Here is a 21,400-nt window from a genome sequence, read left to right on the forward strand (position 1 = left end):
GGAGCCTGGGACAATCTTAACATTAGGATTTATTGATCTACATATAGGACTGGTTTGTGGTGACTGGCGCCTACTCTTAGGTCACTCATAGATGAATATTGTAGTATGATTTAATAGATGTGTGATAGACCAGAGGAGTTACAGAGCAAACTGGAGACTCCCCCAAACCCAGGGGATTGACATCTGGTTTGCAGGACCTGAGTGCAGTTGTTGTAAGGGAGGGGGTATGTCAGAGAGTATGAGGGTTTTAAATAGTAAAAGGACCATACTACATCAAGCCCCAGAAGCATGAACATGGGGAAGGGTGCAAATGATTAGGGCATCAAAGTTAGATTGAAGTTAAACATATTCTACTAGGTCCAGTTTTATTACGAGGTGGATCAGGGGAGAAAGGTGGTTGGCAATCAGTTTTACACATATCTTCATTATTGTTAATCAATAAGAAATAGCTAAAGTCATCAAAAGTTAAGCGATATTTCCTATCATTTGGGATACAATACATTTCTATGTTGGACTAAAACAATATGGAAGTGTTTAAAATAGTATATAGTGAACCTTGTCTACGTTTTCATCCATGATTGAACTCCAGATTTTCCACAGACAAATCGAAGCTTTACCTTCTTGTAATGAATCTCAAAATCGTGGAAAATGTGCAGCACACACGAACACCCACCAGCTCCATCCACTCACAATACACCCTCCCTCTTCCCTGATCTGAGCCCGACTGAAGATGGCGGCCGCAAGCGGGGAATTTATGCAATCCGAGTCTCGCGAGATCCGACGCCGGGTTTTGACGTCATAGCCTGGGTTTCATTTTTTTTTTCCGCAGTAAATACCCGAACAGTGCTCGGATCCCGTCGGATTAGCACAATCCGAGCCCGCTCATCTCTAATCATGAGTACTTGATCCCCCATGCTTCTGCATGGGAGACCTTAGTATTTATCAAGCTGTGCAGCAGTAATTTCAGTGCTGTGCTGCTTGGTTATCACTGGCGTTGTCATAATGTTTACAGTAAAATAAAAATAATCATTTTACAACCCTGTTACACATACAGATTCTGGTGGCGTGCGACCCATACACAAACTGCTCATAGAACTATAGGGTCCAACTGGTGGTGCAGGATGTACTAGACACACCCACAGGTAGAGCTAGACCCGCCCCATGTGACAGAGCAGGACACGCCCCCTTTGACAGTGGGCCGCTCCTAGATGCTACTTGCACAATGTCCCTGAATTTTCTTTTCAAAATAGTCACGTAAGTCTCAGATAAGCCTTAATTTACAGTTTATTTGATATGTATTCTCTTATCTGCATCCCCTTAACAGAAGTTTATTTAACTATACTTTCCTATTTGGGAAACATCCATTCTTTTTATTTTAATATAAATACATGTTTATACATATCTCACAAGTATCTTTCTTTTAGACCCCCAATTCACCGGTCATTTTATAATTTATTACAGCTTACATCCTATATATTAGGATGATTGTTAATGTTTTTGACTGTTAGTAGCTGTATATATTTTATTGTAACTTGTACACAAAAGTATGCGGAGAAGCTTTGGTATTTCTTTGATAATTGATAAAGGGCAATTTAAAAAATGTAATTTTAAGTGTCCCTCAATAGACTATTGAAATGTTGGGAGGTTTGGTTTATATGTCAAATAAAAAAACAAACAACTAAACATTAGAAACCATGGGCGTTCACAAGAAAACCTCACACAACCACTATTAGTACTTTTTTTTGTCCTATTACTTGTTTTTAAACTAATATCATGTAATGTACAAAACATTGAAAAATGTAAATGTTGTTGGGACCACTTTAATTTGCAAATAATGGCTGCTAAGTCGTCATCATTAGGATTTCATGCTGCAAAACACTATATATTAGTCCCTCCAGGCTGTTACAAGTCAGTACCTCAACTACAAAATGGGGAATAGAGGAGGTAGAGAGATGGTAAGTAACACTAAGCAGAAATTACTAGCAGTATGATTAATAATTATTAGAATAAACGTGTATGAACTGTATGTAGCGGCAGCAAATTTAAGATTTGAAGCATGATTCTTATGTATAATTTTTTTCTATTTTTAGGAACTGGATCCAGATATCATCTGGTTTGTGGCCCCTCGACAAGAGGAGAATGGTAAACATGTAATAAAAGTTCTGAAATTATATTATGTCCTTCTTTAATGTCCTGGCCCTTCCTTCCCCTTTATTTGTAAGGCTATTCCTCTGTGCCAATCTGAGCGTATGTACCAGAAAAATAACATCAATTCAAGTACATAGATCAGGCACTTAGGAATAAAATGGGTCAGAAGGAGAGATAGTTTGGCTAATTGCACTTAAGGTGCTAGTCAAGATTATTGACTGTTACTTTGTATCTTATCTACAGAAAGAATCAGCTGCTGGAGGTGTAAGAGAAAGGTAAGTCAGTCGTCATCTGTACATTACATTTACACCTAGGAATATCCATCCACTACAAAACATGTTCCAGATGTTGTGGAACTACATCATACAAAGTCACCATTTATACCCCACACCTCTGCTTACCCTACTCTACTGATAGCACACCTTTATATATATTATCTTCTGAAATAAATCTCTAAAACCTATAATGTCGCAGAAAGAGCTTATATTGTTGGTTAGATTGTTTTCCCCTATTAAAATGATTTTTTTATTCTCTTCCCTGTACCATAGGAAACCTCAAAATACATTACATTGCAAGAGGAAGAACAGCGCACAAGGTAAGTGACTTTCATAACTCCAGAAGAACTGAGAAAGTGTAAAACCCCTTCCCCTCACAGTGTGTAGAATATAATATTTTATATATATATATATATATATACCCTTCTAAAATGTTTGTATTGTGCACATGACTCTATTGACTGTTGTCATTTGCCAGGTTTCTTTTCATTTTACAGGAAGAAGCCAAACTGCATCCAAAGAGCTGTATTATGGATTTGCTGCATAACTATAAATAACACCGATGCAGAATAATACCATGTCCCTTTGGGCTTCCATCCTGGTTGTGGCTGCTGTGGGGAGAGTTCCTTCCTTGTTTAGGTGTACGCACCGGAGCAAGGTAGGAACTTTCTCCACAGCAGCCACTAACCTACTTCACTCCACCAGGATGGAAGCCCCACCAACATCTAGGAGGTCTTGCTATACATAAATATAAAAAGCGTCATCCAATGTGTGGGAGTGGTTCTTTATGCATATGTACCAGAAAAATAACACATCAATTCAAGTAAGGTGCACAGATTGGGGTCAGAAGTGGAGATAGTTTGGTTAATTGCACTTAAGGTGCTAGTCAAGATTATTGACTGTTACTTTGTATCTTATCTACAGAACAAATCAGCTGGTGGAGGAGGTGCTGTAAGAAAAAGGTAAGTCAGTCGTCATCTGTATATTACATTTACACCTAGGAATATCCATCCACTACAAAACATGTTCCAGATGTTGTGGAACTACATCATACAAAGTCATTATACAATTACTGGCTGATTGAAGGCTGGATGAGAATTGTTAGAGTGTGTCTGTCTCTCTGTCTACCTATCTACCTACCTACTCTGGCTGAGTGACATGTCTGTAATAATAGAATAGTGTTTGGGTTTCTGCTACAACACCCACCATTTATACCCCACACCTCTGCTTACACTACTCTATTGATAGCACACCTTTATAGACATATAATATGTTCTGAATTAAATCTCATAAACCTATAATGTCCCATAAAGAGCTTATATTGTTGGTTAGATTGCTTTCTCCTATTAAAATGTATCTTTATTCTCTTCCCTGTACCATAGGAAACCTCCACATATCATCGATTGGATGATGCACCAAGCACCATGTGACTTTCATAGCTCCAGAAAAACTGAAAAAGTGTAAACACATCCAAACACTTTTCCGGTGTCTTCCCTTAACAGTCTGTAGATATATATATATATGTATGCCCTTCTAAAATGTTTGTATTGTGCACATGGCTCCCTTGACCGTTATCATTTACCAGGTTTCTCTTCATTTTACAGGAAGAAGCCAAACTGCTTCATGGCAGCAATATTATGGATGTACTGAATCAAAATCAATAACACAGATTCAGAATAATGCCGTTGACTTTTGGTGTTGGTTGGGCTACCATCCTGGTGGAGTGTAACAGGTTATGGCTGCTGTGGGGAGAGTACCTACCTTGTTTAGGTGTAGGCACCTGAGTAAGGTAGGTAATTTCTCCACAGCAGTCACTAACCTACTTCACTCCACCAGGATGGAAGCCCTACCAACACCTAGGAGCTCTTGTTAAACATAAATTAAAAAAAAAGCAGCATTCAATGTGTGGGAGTGGTTCTTTAAATGAATATAGACATATATTATCTTCTGAATTAAATCTCATACATATAATGTCGCATAAAGAGCTTATATTGTTGGTTAGATTGTTTTCTCCTATTAAAATGTTTTTTTTATTCTCTTCCCTGTACCATAGGAAACCTCAAAAGACATACAACTTCAAGAGGAGGAACCACGCACAAAGTAAGTGACCTTCGTAACTCCAGAAGAACTGAGGAAGTGTAAAACCCCTTCCCCTCACAGTGTGTAGATATATATATATATATATATATATATATATATATACCCTTCTAAAATATTTGTATTGTGCACATGTCTCTCTTGACCGTTGTCATTTACCAGGTTTCTTTTCATTTTACAGGAAGAAGCCAAACTGCATCCAGCGAGCTGTATTATGGATGTGCTGCATAACTATAAATAACACAGATGCAGAATAATACCATGTCCCTTTGGGCTTCCATCCTGGTTGTGGCTGCTGTGGGGAGTGTTCCTACCTTGTTAAGGTGTACGCACTGGAGTAAGGTAGGTAATTTCTCCACAGCAGTCACTAACCTACTTCACTCCACCAGGATGGAAGCCCCACCAACACCTAGGAGTTTGTGTGAAACATCAATAAATAAAAAAAAAGCAGCATCCAATGTGTGGGAGTGGTTCTTTAAATGAATGAGTGTAGCAAGTCTCATATTCTAACACATATTGTCCATGCTGATAGTGTGGACTATGTCCGGGATGCAGTGTTATGGTGCTGTGTTTGTCTTTATATGACTCAGGACTTGCAGGTGATTGGGAGTAAGGTGGGAATGATTGAATATGCAGCAGCTGTGAGTGGGTTTGTGGATGTGGAGGGATAAGAATGTGTGGGAAGTAATATACTGAGGGAACGGTCTTTATAGTGTTTTTGTGTGTGTGGGGTAATATATTAATGAGGGGAAACACAAATAATAAAGGGGTGGTGCTGATGTGTCATTGAGAAACATTATTAGGGAAGTAACTGCAGTTTGTATTTCTCAATGAGACGACCTGTAGGGATGGGCAGTATGGAAGGAGCTCTCAGTAGGGGAGGATGGTCTGACCTGTTGAACAGATTGAGGCAGTGGTAGTACGAGTAGTGGGGAATCAGAACTTATGAATGGAGGGCATGCTCAAGGTCAAGCATGACATTTGTGATCCAGGAATCTTTACAACTTCTAGGACAATTCACACCATTTTACATAAAAATACAATACACTACCCAATCAGGTACATTACTTTACCATCACCTGCAATAGGAAAGTTAAAAAAAAAACTTTGTTTCTTCTTCCCAGCTATTTTTCAGCACAATAGACCCATAAGAACCACCAAGAGAACAGTCTATTCCCCATATTTACACCTAACTAAACTATCTCCACAGCATTCTCTAACCTAATTCACTCAACAAGGTTCTATCTAGACCCAATCAAAAGGATAAACTACTACAAATACTTCTAGCCTTTCCTACAACCAATAGGATCATCACACGGTCACAAACATCGTGGCGTCTCCCCAATTCTTAGCCAACAAGCCCTAGATTTAGCCAACCGGGACTAGAGACACCATAGCAGGGGAACCTGTACCAGGGGGGTCCCTCTGCCACGATGACAACCAATCCCAGGCTGGCCAGTACAGGGCTGGATTCCTTAGGAAGTTGGGGTTCGCAAAAAAATTGCGGGCCACCTCCCTAGGGGTATCCAGCCCCGTGCTGACAGCACCAGGACTCTTCCCATACCCCTGGGTGGTGTATGGCAACAGGCAGCCTAGCGATTGGCTGCCTGTTGCTGTCCACTGGTTTTGATCACGTCACTCATTTGGTAATTAGGTGCTTCTAGCGGTAAAGCAATAGCAGGTGTCTATTGCATTAATGCGTACAGCACATGTCTGCCAGTTTAATTATAAACCTTTGTCAGTGTACTCTTATAACAAAGTTTTATTTATATTTGTATTGCCTATGTCTGCCTCCTTAATTATAGCTATGTATCACTTGATTGTACACTCAATACACATTAATAAAAAGGTTAAATATGTGTATTACATTAATCTGCCTGCGTAATTAAATACATTTTGTATATAACACACAAAGGTTTTGTGTGTTATGAAACATAACCATAAGGGACCACAGTGTAAATACTGTGCACCAAGCAATATAAATGAAGTGAGCAAAGCATTAACATAAGGGACTGCAGCGCCATAGGAGACTGCATTGCAAATACTGTATATCAGATTAATTAAATGCGCAGGCTATGGTGCAATTCCAAATTCATTAAGCAAACCTCTCACAGGATTAATACCCGCGCCCAAGCTGAAAATGTGAGGCCAGAAATACCGGGCTACTGTTACACCGTGCCCCTGTAGACCCAATGATTACCAGATAACAGTGATCAGTGGCTCCTGTCATGACTACGAGGACGTTTCCTGTCTAAATTCCTATAGACAAGAAAACGCCACCTTCAAAATACCACTTCCATCAATACAACTAGGATCCCTACCCAGATCCACAACTAGGAGCAGGAAGGGCCTCCATGCTGCAAGGCATACCGTCTGTCCCACAGGGCATGAGAGAAACTGTGTATCAACCCCACTCATCCACTCGACCTATCCTTGTTCAATAACTACAGATGGGTAAATTTGTATTGGAAATATTAATCATAAAATGGGTCTGCATGACCCTCCCCTGAAAACATATGTTACTGTGTAGCATGAGGAAGTAAACCAGGGAAGGTGTTGGGCTACAACACCAGGTCATAGGCCCCCCTTGAAGACCCACTCCTGTAGGAGGGGAAAGGCGACAGTGTCGTTAACAGAGGAGCCACTTCCAAAATATCGGCAACTCATGGGCCCGATCCAAATTGAAAGACTGTCCATCTCCACCAACTGCCCCAGGAACACATATTACCATACTTATGGAAATACTCTGAAAGTACAGGCCCTTTGTGTTTACCTATTACCTATTGCTGATAGCCAATAGGTCTCTGCATGTAACTATATCCAAATGCCCTGTACCTTTGTAAATTAAATCTAAAATTCAACAAGTTCTGTCCTAGACACTCTGTAAACCCAGTAGCTTCATACGAGGAGCATTGCTCGATCATATGCACCCAGCGGTGAAATGCATACCCTACGTGTACCTGTATCATCATACCCTACATGTATCCGTATCCGATCATCATATCTGTATCCAGTGTCTGCATATGTATCTGTATCCGTACACGTATCTGTATCATCATACCCTACGTGTACCTGTATCATCATACCCTACATGTATCCTTATCCGATCATCATATCTGTATACGGCGTCTGCATATGTATCTGTATCCGTACACGTATCTGTATCATCATACCCTACACGTATCCTTATCCGATCATTATATCTGTATCCAGTCCCTGCATATGTATCTGTAACCTTACACGTATCTGTATCATCATACCCTACGTGTACCTATAGCATCATACTCTACATGTATCCTTATCCGATCATCATATCTGTATCCGTACACGTATCTGTATCATCATACCCTACACGTATCCGTATCCGATCATTATATATGTATCCAGTCCCTGCATATGTATCTGTAACCTTACACGTATCTGTATCATCATACCCTACGTGTACCTATAGCATCATACCCTACTTGTATCCTTATCCGATCATTATATCTGTATCCAGTCCCTGCATATGTATCTCTATCCGTACACGTATCTGTATCATCATACCCTACGTGTACCTATAGCATCATACCCTACATGTATCCTTATCCGATCATTATATCTGTATCCAGTCCCTGCATATGTATCTGTAACCGTACACGTATCTGTATCATCATACCCTACACGTATCCGTATCCGATCATCATATCTGTATCCAGTCCCTGCATATGTATCTGTATCTGTACACGTATCTGTATCATCATACCCTACACGTATCCGTATCCAATCATCATATCTGTATCCAGTATCTGCATATGTATCTGTATCCGTACACATACCTGTATCTTTATCAACACCAGACTACTCACTTAACAGAAAAATAGAAAAATTTAATAAAAAATCCCCACGGATGTAGATAGATCAGTAGATACAGACTGTGTCATATAAAGCTGATTGATGTTGCCCTTTCACATTATAGCTAAAACCACATTCCACCGTGTTAGTAGTGTTATCAGCCTGCACTGACCTGCTCACATATAAAGTTCATATGTGATAGTGTCCTTGACATGTCCTGAGAATATTCGGCCAGTGTAGCTGAAGAAAAACTTAGATCGGGCGGATACCACCGTGGCGCCTTAGGATGGCACTATCATTATCATCATTATCATCATTTATTTATATAGCGCCACTAATTCCGCAGCGCTGTACAGAGAAATCACTTACATCAGTCCTTGCCCCATTGTGGCTTACAGTCTAAATTCCCTAACACACACACAAACACAGACTAGGGTAATAAGAACTGAGATCTGCAAAGGAGCGAAGGATAATAAAAGCTGTGATGTATTCTTAACTGAGTTATTCTCTGGAGGTAAGGGTTAACTATTGGTGGTACGCCCATCCGGTGTCATATGGGAGGGGTTCAGAGGTAATAAGTTAGATGGGCGGAGTATTATTCAGCTTTGCAGATCTGGACGTTGCCCGCCCACCTTCCCTGATTCGTTTGGTTCCTGAGAACATGAGGAATCGGCTGGATATTGTTCAGGATGGGTATCAGTTTATGGCCGCAGAATGGCTGTCCGCGAAGATGGATGGAGTTTCGGCCGGAAAACGCAGTCAGTCGACGGCCAGTGGTTGTTTGGGCGCACATTTACGGTATTGGGCATGGTGAACCACCTCTCTTTGAGGAAATCGGCAATTAGTCTCGGTTTCAGGTACTGCCCCTGTGGGTTACCCTGTGGTTGCTTTCCGTATAGCCCAGAGGTTGGGTGGGTTCGGTAGAGTCAGGACGTTGTGCCCCGTCCAGGTAGATATGTGTGCGCGGGGTTGTTTTGGTTTGTCTCCCACTAGAACCCAGGGGTTGTTGGTGCCCCAGATGGAAAGTCCTAAGGATATGTTAGGACAGTTGGGTTTTGCCTGGCACGCGTCGGACTGACTGCCTTATTCTCCTCCACCATAGTTAAATAAATCATTTAATTTTGCCACACTCAAGTCTCGTGTCGTTACTCTAAGGTAATAGTTGAATAAAAGGAAGAAGGTGTAAGAGGTTAAGATATCAGACATAAGCCTTTTATTGGCCCTCAGTGTGTAAAATCGTTTCATTGGTCACTCCTTTAAACAGAACCTCATGGGAGCAACATAGTTCAAGTTTAGATCTGAATCCACAACAGATGGATACCTGATCGCCCGCAAAATGTCCCTCAAAATAAAAATGGCCCAGGTTGGCACAAATGCACCCGTATGGCTCCTGATGGTAGAGAATTCCAGAATAGTGTAATTGGTACCCATTAACATCACACTGGCCCTTCGTACAATACTCCCTTGATAGAAAACCAGTACAACAAATGAGCGGGAAACCAACTGAGACTGTTTAAGTCTGATCAGCAGTTCCAATCTTCTTCATGAGTTAGCTATATAAGCAAATTAATAATAAATTGCAACTTAGAACCTCACAACATACATTTTGGATAAATACAGGCAGATATAAAGTAATCTCAGAATTTCCACTTCGGCAGAATAAAATGTCACCAAATATTTGACAAAAATCAGAACGCGGAGTGAGATTCTGGCTTGTACTCTGAGCGGCTGAGATAAGAGGAATCTAATCTCTCTCTTTAGAAGAGGGGCTTTTGAACATTCTATTTGTAAATTACTTGGCACAGACAAATGTTTTCAGCAAGTTATTCAATTTATTATATTTAATAAAGATGATTTGCAAAGCAATGGCTATTACTAGACTAAAGTGATACATGAAACATTGTATACAAGAAGCAAAAGTTAAATGGTGCTTTCACAAAAAATGTAATAAAAGTAAAAAGAATAAGAACTGAGATCTGCATAGGAACGAAGTATAATAAAAGCTTTGCTGTATCTTTAACTGAGTTATTCTCTGGAGTGTTAATAGTTAACTATTTTGGTACGCCCATCCGGTGTCATAGGGGAGGGGTACAAAGGCTATAAGTTGGATGGGCGGAGTTTTATTCAGCCTTGCAGATCTTGATGTTGCCCACCCACCCTCCCTGCTCCTAGGAACATGAAGAATCGGCTGGTTACTAGTATTCAGGATGGGTAGCAGTTTCTGGTGGCGGTCATAGCTGTCCGCAAAGATGGATGGAGTATTGGCCGGAAAACGCAGTTCAGTCGACGGCCAGTGGTTGTTTGGGCGCACATTTACGGTATTGGGCACGTCAAACCCGCCTCTCTTCGAGTGAATCGGCTATTCGTCTCGGTTCAGGTACTACCCCTGTGGGTTGCCCTGTGGTTGCTTCCGCATAGCCCTGAAGATGGACGGGTTCTGTGGAATCGGGACGTCGTGCCCCGTCCAGGTAGATATGTGCGCCTGGGGTGTGATTGGCTGTCCCCCACTTGAACCCAGGGGTTTAGTTGCCCCGGATGAGTCCTAAGTAGATGCTAGGACAGTTGGGTTTTGCCTGGCACGCGTCGGACTGACTGCTTTATTCTCCTCCACCATAGTTAAATAAATCATTTAATTTTGCCACACTCAAGTCTTATTTTACCTGTATAGCCTGAAACAGATTCCAGAGAAACAGGATTCCCAGGGTCCAGATTATAGTAAAATACTTGCATAGAGGGTGGAATATGTCTCAGGAATACCCCTATAGAGTGACTTCTGCTACACATCTCACTTGTGAGTTTTCTAACCCCATCCAGTAAACTGTATATTTGAAACCAAGGCAGTTAGCTAGTTGTATTTGCATGTTTGTACACTTTGTGGTAGTCAGGACTGCACATACTTTTCATGCACTGCTAGGTGTTGCCGGATGTACAAGATTAAAGTATTAGTGCATAACGTGAAGTGACTGTTACCCGCAGTAATCACTTTAAAGTTTTAACAAAGGTTTTTTCCAAATATACTAGGTATAAAACCGGTTGTGTAGTAGTCATACTTGCCTACTTTAAACAAAAACCTTCTGGATTATCCTGGAATGGAGGTTCAGTGAAAAGAATTGGGGGTAGGCACCAAAAATGTGATTTAAAAAAGAGAATAAGAGAGTGGTGTTATGTGGTGTATTACCGGTTTATGACACTAGTTGGCGATATAGAAAAAGAACATTGAGCACATATGAAAAGGAAGTTAGGTCTTGCATGCTGCTTTTGTAAGGAGATCTTTATGCTGAATAATCTGTACGACCATGATGGCGTGATCGCTGTGAATGAACCCCTGCCCACTTCACTAGGGAAATGGGTGGGATGTGGGAGGGTGCCGAGCTCTATTGCAAGTCCAGGAAATATCCCAGATATTCCGAGAGAGTAGGTTAGTATGAAATCATTTGTCTATTAAAAAAAGAAAATCTCCAACCTATAGCAGACGTTGCTACTAAGAAAATTCAAGAAACATAAAACTGATTAGCAAAAGTTCTATGAAAGAGTTCAAAGTGGCAATGAATATGTTTCATTTGGTTCACGGTGATAAAAGCAGGTAATTTTTACAGCCTGTAAGGATGCAATCTCTACGGAACTTTGCAAGCTATAATCGAGTCAGATATATTTTATATCTATATTTATAGGCTTTTTACAACATTTGAACACAAACAATTATTCTACATTAAGAAGCAATTTCAAAAAGGCTTCCATGTTTTAAAATTAATGTAGCTTGGTGCAACTCCTGTAATGCCATAAATATTCAGTGTATTTTCCATATAGTGGGCATTGCTATATCCTTGCAGATCATGTGTTATATATGAAATCATTTTTCGCTTGTAAGAAGCAAGTAGTAGAAAAGTTTTCTTTGCTGTGGCATTAATCCAGGAGGCAAACAGCCCAATATTCATTCATGATCTGATCATTTTAAATTTCATATCCTACAATGGTAATTTAGGAGTTTATTAAAAGGCTAAAATCTCTGGTGAAAACGACACGCCAGCGATTGCTTCCTCATGCAGAGCATGGGCAACCTATTTAAGGCTGGTCTGGCAAAGATGTAAGTCAACCCTTAACACTCCAGGCTAGTATCGTCGATTCAACAGAGTATCACTCAGGTGCCTTGGCAATATTTTAATGGTAAATTGCAGCGATAGGTGATTTTTCTATCAAAACTATAGGGTCCAACTGGTGGTGCAGGACATGCTCATGGGCGGTACTATGTACTAGACACACCCACACATAGAGCTAGACCCGCCCCTTGTGACAGAGCAGGACACGCCCCCTTTGACAGTGCGCCGCTCCTAGATGCTACTTGCACAATGTCCCTGAAATTTATTTTCAAAATAGTCAAGTAAGTCTCAGATAAGCCTTAATTTACAGTTTATTTGATATGTATTCTCTTATTTGCATCCCCTTAATCGAAGTTTATTTAACTATACTTTCCTATTTGGGAAACATCCATTCTTTTTATTTTAATATAAATACATGTTTATACATATCTCACAAGTATCTTTCGTTTAGACCCCCAATTCACCGGTCATTTTATAATTTATTACAGCTTACATCCTATATATTAGGATGATTGTTAATGTTTTTGACTGTTAGTAGCTGTAGATATTTTATTGTAACTTGTACACAAAGTATGGGGAGAAGGATGGGTCTTTCTTTGATAATTGAAAAAGTGCAATTTAAAAAAATATATTTTAAGTGTCCCTCAATAGATTATTGAAATGTTGGGAGGTTTGGTTTATATGTCAAATAAAAAAACAAACAAACAAACATTAGAAACCATGGGCGTTCACAAGAAAACCTCGCACAAACATTATTAGTCCTTTTTTTTGTCATAATATTTGTTTTTAAACTAATAACATGTAATGGACAAAACATTGAAAAATGTAAATGTTGTTGGGACCACTTTAATTAGCAAATAATGGCTGCAAGGTCATCACCTGTGTATCACATCATGTGATATAGTATTTGCTGCAAAATACTATATATTAAGTCCCTCCAGGATGTTACAGTCAGTACTGACCCACAAAATGGGGAATTGCAGAAGTAGAGAGATGGTAAGTAACACTAAGCAGAAATTACTAGCAGTATGATTAATAATTATTATATATCAATTGTATGTAGCGGCAGCAAATTTAAGGTTTGAAGCATTATTCTTATGTATAATTTTTTTCTATTTTTAGGAACTGGATCCAGATATAATCTGGTTTGTGGCCCCTTCACCAGAGGAGAATGGTAAGCATGTAATTAAAGCTCTGTAATTATAATATGTCCTTCTTTAATGTCCTGGCCCTTATTTGTCCCCTTTATTTGTAAGGATATTCCTATGTGCCAAACTGAGCATATGTACCAGAAAAATAACATCAATTCAAGTTCATAGATAATGCACTTAGGAATAAAATGGTGTAAGGTGCACAGATTGGGGTCAGAAGTGGAAATAGTTTGGCTAATTGCACTTAAGGTGCTAGTCAAGATAATTGACTGTTACTTTGTATCTTATCTACAGAAAGAATCAGCTGCTGGAGGAGGCTTTTTTAAAAAAAAGGTAAGTCAATCGTCATCTGTACATTACATTTACACCTAGGAATATCCATCCACTACAAAACATATTCCAGATGTTCCCTTAACACTCCAGGCTAGTATCGTCGATTCAACAGAGTATCACTCAGGTGCCTTGGCAATATTTTAATGGCAAATTGCAGCGATAGGTGATTTTTCTATCATTGTGATAAGTAGTATTAGATAAACAGCCTTATTGCTGTATTTTAATAAATAGACCCCTTACTCTGTCTGGGGTTCCCAGAAAAAGTTCCCTGACCCCTACCCTAGAGGTTTGTAGCCATGGATCGGTCCGATGTTCTGCTGATAAAATTTCACATTGGCAATAAGGCTGATTATCTAACGCTACTTATCACGGTGATAAAAAAATGGGCCACGTAAATGGGCCACGTCATAATTACTGGAAGAGGCATTTATTGTATATATATAACTCATTACTCTAACTGGAAGGAAAGGTCACACGCTAACCACACTCACTACTTGCATAAATCCCAGTTAAGTTTTTATGCCGACTGCACATGGATCGGTCAGATGTTCTGCTGATAAAATTTCACGTTTGCTAGAAACCTCTAGGGCAGGGGTCAGGGAACTTTTTTACCTTTTACCCCCAAATTTATTTAGATACGCCTTGATTTGAAAGGAAGGAAATCATATATTATTAATTATTGGAATTCAACATTTTATTGAATCTATTCAAAATTTCATTGAAAACTTCAACTTCAAAACTTCAGGTTTTGGAGAAATGATGATGCTTCATTTCTTGATACGAGAGCATCAATATTGGGGCATTTTGATGTCAGAGCAATTTGGATACAGTCTTCAGCGTCCAATCGATTTCTCTGCTTTGTTTGTATGTTCATTAGAGTAAAAAATTCTTGTTCGCAAAGGTAGGTTGTTGCAAAAGGCATCAACTTTTGACTGCCTCCTCATGTGCAATTGTGAAGGCCTTTGCAGCTGTTGACATTCAACAATATGACAGATCTGCTTTGTTTTCAAATGTAATACGTGCTTCATTATTGCATCGAAGCTCAAGAAGTGCCTCTGCCAACCCTTGATGCTCTTCTGGTACAACAGCAATTTCACATTTAAAGGGGTCTACAATCCCACTGACAGCATGTGAATCAGCAGCATTACCCCCAGGAATTTCATTTTTACCCCATTTGGGGGAATTTATCCCTTTTCCTGGACCACTGCTCTAGGGTAACCTCTACAACCTGCAAGATTAGTTCTAAAATGCAGTAACTCCACTTTTATCAAATTAGATTTATAATTTAACCCAACACAAAAATAGTTTGAAACAATATAATAAAACCAAGCTGATAATAATACATTTTGATAAATATTGTTATTAACATTTCTGCTGTATTTTAGCGGCAAAAAAGCATTTATTAAAATTGTTTCTGCTTGAGAGCTTGAGATTTCATCAGACATGCAACAATTCAGTTTGAAAAGACAGCAGTCTGAGCTTTGCTTCCTCTCCCTTCCCTATTCCCAACAGAACTTGGGAAAGCAGCCAAGACAACTGTGGACCTTTAGTACTAAAAAGAAAGAGGTTCTATCGCACTAGTTTATCATCTGAAAATGTAACCCCAATAAATACGTTATCTTATATAAATATCAACCTGGGGGTGCCACCTTAACTTTAAATGCTAATATTTTAGAAGAGGAAAGAAAGAAAGTTATGTTGTAGGTGCACTGACACTTCCTGATGATCGTGTTTGATTATAAATGTAAGATATAACTTTTATTAAGTATTGGTTAAAATTGAGTGAAATATAGGTTAAAATGAATAAAAATACTCGCTATCTGTATATATAATCTCTATTAATATTAGGACTTATGCTGGTAGGAATTATAGTAGCACTGTGGTAATTGTTTTAACAGATATACCTATTGCTCATAGCCACATCTAGCTAACATTCCCCTAGTATTAAATTAGGCTATAGTGTTGCCAATCAATGCCAAATTAAGTAATTCATAGGTATGATCTATTAGCCTTTAAGGTAATAAGTTACTAGGTAATACGGGGAGTGGATTGCTAACTACCTAAAGAATACCACCGAACTGACTCTGGGTATATCGGGGTATTATAGCAGCTGCCAGTATGAGAGATATCAGGTAGACAGACAGCAAGGACGCCGACGCGTGTTTCGCTAAGGTCTGCTTTGTCCAAGGCAAAACTTTTGCCAGAGTCAGTTCGGTGGTATTCTTTAGGTAGTTAGCAATCCACTCCCCGTATTACCTAGTAACTTATTACCTTAAAGGCTAATAGATCATACCTATGAATTACTTAATTTGGCATTGATTGGCAACACTATAGCCTAATTTAATACTAGGGGAATGTTAGCTAGATGTGGCTATGAGCAATAGGTATATCTGTTAAAACAATTACCACAGCGCTACTATAATTCCTACCAGCATAAGTCCTAATATTAATAGAGATTATATATACAGATAGCGAGTATTTTTATTCATTTTAACCTATATTTCGCTCAATTTTAACCAATACTTAATAAAAGTTATATCTTACATTTATAATCAAACACGATCATCAGGAAGTGTCAGTGCACCTACAACATAACTTTCTTTCTTTCCTCTTCTAAAATATTGACCTTTAGTACTACTAAGAAGCTAAACGTTTGAATGTTTATTTATAACAAAACAACCAAATAAAACAAAAAACTTTTGAATTTTCTTTTTAAGTAGAATATATTAGATTAAAGTAAAAAAAAACAAACATTGTAACCATCTTTTCAAAATTGCACTAAAATACTGATCATTAAATAGATCTTGTGAAGCTAAAATGATATTGTTGCACTAATTTTTGATACTATTTCAACAAAGGACTCATTTCCCTAAATTTCCATTGCTGAAGCATTACTCTTACATTGTACACTGGGTGCTACTATTAAACTGAATTTGATAAAGTATAAAAAGAATGTAATACCCCGTGTGGTGTTATTTAGAGTAATACGTTGAAGTTGCACCTTACCAGTGTAATACCCCATTCATACTGCACCAAAATCCCGGGTTTTTGCCGGGGCGAGCTCAAACGACCCGGGTCTTGGTGCAGTATGAATGGTACAAGTCAAAAATCCCGGGTCTAAAAACCCGGGTCTTCAACCCGGGATTTATCGAGGGGTAATTCCCGGGTCGGACCCGGGTTGCCTGCACTATGAATGGTGCAACCCGGGTTTTTCAACCCGGGTTGCACAGAAAACAAGCTGATTGGCTGTCTGCCTGTCTCTGGAGGATGATGTCATCGGTGGGAGCCCGTGGAAGATTCGAGAAGGAGTTTAGGAGAAATGGTGGATGGTGGTAAATGGTAAACAATCACCACCCACTTTTGCATCATCTTTATGCGTCAAAAAACCAGTCACCTTTCAATGACATCACCATTTTTCAGCCAATGAAAACTGCTCTGGTGATGACTCCCACAAATTGCCAGGGCACAGACTTGTGCAGTATGAATGGGGTCAACCCGGGAAATTCCCAGGTCCGAGGTGCAGTATGAATGGTGTTTCTGAGCTGGGACGCTCCGAGCCCCGGAAAAAACCCGGCTTAAAAAACCTGGGATATTACCGGGGCGGCAGTATGAAAGCGATATTAGATAGGTCTCTTTCTGGTTTCAACACTTCAGATCTTCTATGCACCAGAGAGGTAAGGAGATTTATCCACAGAGATTTAAAATGACACAGGTGTATTCTGAACTAATTTCCTTTTATTAATAAGAATTATTCTGATATTTATTTTAGAAGTGCACAATTATTTTTAAACAATATCTTATCATTTTGAAACTATTTACAATTGCCAAACCTTTATATTATCCATACTAATAATTAGAGATGCCCACTGACCCCCGTGAAGTGGTTTTGGTTTTGGTTTCGGATCTGGATTAGCTTTGTGGTTTAGATTTGGTTTTGGTTTTGGCAAAACCGTCCTCGTGTGTTTTGGTTTTGGCTTTGGATCTGTATTTTTTTAGAAAAATTGCTAAAATATGCTAAAATCACCTAATTTTGCTCTTTTTTTGTTCCTACATTATTATTAACCTCAATAACACAATTTTCAAGTCATTTGCAGTCAATTTTGACCACCTCACAGGTCACAATATTATTTTCATACACTTTCGGACAAATACTGCAGCGACCTGGCTGGATGCTAAGCGACAGAGCAATGATACAAACACACGGCAGTTCCTAGCACATCTAGGACACATTTCCACACAGCAGTGTCAGTAAAGAAAAGTGGTGCAATTAGCAATGGAGCAATGGAGCTCTCCTCTTTGTGTTTTAACTATATAAGACAGTACAATGTGACTGCAGATTTACACCAAGCCTGCCAGCCCTAGTATTTGTATTTCAGCAATGACAATTAGCAATGGAGCAATGGAGCTCTCCTCTTTGTGTGTAACCTATATAACACCGTACAATTTGACTGCAAAGTCAGAAGAAAAGCCTGCAATGCCTAGTATTTGTATTTCAGCAATGACAATTAGCAATGGAGCAATGGAGCTCTCCTCTTTGTGTGTTACCTATATAACACAGTAGAATGTGACTGCAGAATTACACCAAGCCTGCCAGCACTAGTATTTGTATTTTTCTGCAATGAGAATTAGCAATCGAGCTCTCCTTTTTGTGTGTTACCTATATAACACAGTAGAATTTGACTGCAGAATTACACCAACCCTGGCAGCACTAGTATTTGTATTTTTATGTAATGAGAATTAGCAGTGGAGCTCTCCTAAATGTCACTGTAGACTTTCTTGAACACTGCTACCTCCCTCCTCTTTCAATTCTATCTATTTGCCTGACCAACGGCTCTACACAGTGTGCTACCCCTTCTGTGTCTCACTTTCAAATGGCGCTAGATCGCCGTGGAGGGCTGGTATTTATACATTTCTGGGCAGCACGGTGGCTTAGTGGTTAGCACTTCTGCCTCACAGCGCTGGGGTCATGAGTTCAATTCCCGACCATGGCCTTATCTGTGTAGAGTTTGTATGTTCTCACCGTGTTTGCGTGGGTTTCCTCCGGGTGCTCTGGTTTCCTCCCACACTCCAAAAACGTTCTGATAGGTTAATTGGCTGCTATCAAAAATTGACCCTTGTCTCTCCCTGTCTGTCTATGTCTGTATGTGAGTGTGTGTCTATATTAGAGAATTTAGACTGTAAGCTCCAATTGGGCAGGGACTGATGTGAATGAGTTCTCTGTACAGCTCTGCGGAATCAGTGGCGCTACATAAATAAATGGTGATGATGATGATGATTTCAAAACTCCCAAGATCTGAGATCTGATGACGTTTTGCCTAGTTTTTGATTCCAAAAAAAGCGCGAAAATACCGAGCCGTCTCTGCTCGGTACTCGGATCCCCTAAGTTCGGGTGTGTTCAGATCTCGATGAACCGAGCCTGAGCATCTCTAATTTGTAGAAGTGGTGCACGTGGTTGGGGCCCATACATTTCTTTTTTTATCCCGTTGTACTTTATAAATAGGCACTTTATTAAGTGGTTGTGGACCTTTACAAGAAGATTTTGGCAAAACACTATTTCTGTATTTTTCCTGAAAAACTGATTCTTTTTTAGTAAGCAGTTGAAGTATATAGGGATCAGTAACATGTGTCTAAGTAACTGCTGATGTTCTCAGTGTCAGTGATGTAATGGTGGGAGTTATGCTGCATTGTGCCTGCTTAACTGTTATTGTACAACTCCATCTTGTCTCTCTCCTCTCACACTGTCCTCAGTACATAGCTCAGTCTCTGTTGTGTATTCACAGATCTCTCTGCTGCTAAGTAATTTCCAGCACTTTACTTTTTACTGACTCCTCTCTTTTGCTCACTTCTTCTCCGATTACACTTTCTTCACTTTTAATCTGCTTATATATCACTTTGATTATCATTCTGTCCCTATCATTTCACTCTCAGTCTATCCAGACACAGGGAGAACTCTCTCAGTGGTCCTGAGTATCACACTCCTCTCTCCCTGTCACCCCCGGCAACCACCAACCACTCCCAACTGTCACCCCCGGCAACCACCAACCACTCCCAACTGTCACTTCTCCTTCCAGGAATCTTTTTTTTTTTTTTTTAATCTTTATAAACACTTATAACAATTAACAAATTAAATTATCAAAATTAAAAACATATAGATACACTTCAGAGTACTCAGGTTTTGGGGTATCACAAGAAGAAAAGAGTTTAACTATATGTAGGGCCTATAAGGGCCATAAGGTCCTTTAAATTGATTGTACTATTAGATTGTTTGTCTCCCCATAGTTAAAAATACCTTTATTTAATTATTTATTTTAAAATTAAATTTGTTAAAAAAAAAACAGCGTAAAAAAAGTGCTATCGTGTATAAGTAAATAGACCAATACGAGATAATAGTGAAAAGTGACAAGTGATAAATAAATGTGGTAATAAAAGCTGTTGAGAGCTCTGGTATTATTCCTATATCATAACTGTTCTGCTTATATATTTGGTGCGTTAATTAGATTTGACAATCCTTTATTAATATTTATGATCTGTCGATTTGTTATAATATATATTTTTCTCAGAATCGTATATATTTCATTCCCCTCCTACTTATAATCTTAGTTATCACTGCTTAAAGAGGAGATTAGTATGGAAGGATAAGTGTAGATATTTAACTGATGAGGTTAAGTATCAGTGTTACATTGTATCGCAGGATAGCTGAGAGATACTGGGAAAGCTCCTATTGTTATGAGACACAGTGACAAGTGTGATTGATGATCTCCTAATGAGCTGGATATAGTGCAAACCATGTTCTACTTAGCACTTATAAACTGAGTGTTTCAGTCTATAAGTTTGTGACCAATGGTTATCTGTCACCTGTAAATTGAATGTCCTTTCTAATTACCGATCTTCACTGCTCTATGAAATCTTATTGAGAATACTTAGCAGTGGAGCTATATTTTATACAGCCTTACATATACTATATAGCACTATATAGCACTATAACTTAAAGGAAAGCCTTTCTTATAGAAGGCAGATGCTATAGTGGGTATATGACAGTATTCAGTAATCAAATAGCATGTAGTTAAATCGTAATCATTATAAGGTGTCTATTAAAATCATTCACTGCTATGATCGCGCTGTTGTACCATGCAGAGTTTTTATTCATAGATGCACCAAGCTAAGGATCTGTTTCTATTAAATTGCTCCTACACTACCTGTCTGAGCCTTCGTGGTTAGGACCACAGTCTAAACTGGATCTGACTGTTATAGTCATAACCTCTTGTTATATGATTTAAAGAACATGAGCTCTCAGCAGTGATATCAACACGCGTTTCGCTGCAGAGATTACTTTTTTAAGGCCTTGGAGAGTAATAAGGAGAGGAGGGGAAGGGGAGGGAGAGCAATCATAAGTTTGGGATCATAAATAGGAAATACATGGAAGAGAAATAAGGAGAACAGGACAGAGGAATCGAGGAAAGAGTGA

The 21,400-nt window shown here is 39.1% G+C and overlaps 1 protein-coding gene across 1 annotated transcript in view; it reads right to left on the bottom strand.

The window, feature by feature from the left end:
- The window catches only part of PRICKLE2 (prickle planar cell polarity protein 2), a 938,433-nt gene that overhangs the window by 396,519 nt on the left and 520,514 nt on the right, over positions 1-21,400 (bottom strand). The gene's annotated exons all lie outside the window — the stretch shown is intronic.

The sequence above is a fragment of the Mixophyes fleayi genome, chromosome 8 (assembly GCF_038048845.1).
Source record: "Mixophyes fleayi isolate aMixFle1 chromosome 8, aMixFle1.hap1, whole genome shotgun sequence".
Taxonomy (NCBI): domain Eukaryota; kingdom Metazoa; phylum Chordata; class Amphibia; order Anura; family Limnodynastidae; genus Mixophyes; species Mixophyes fleayi.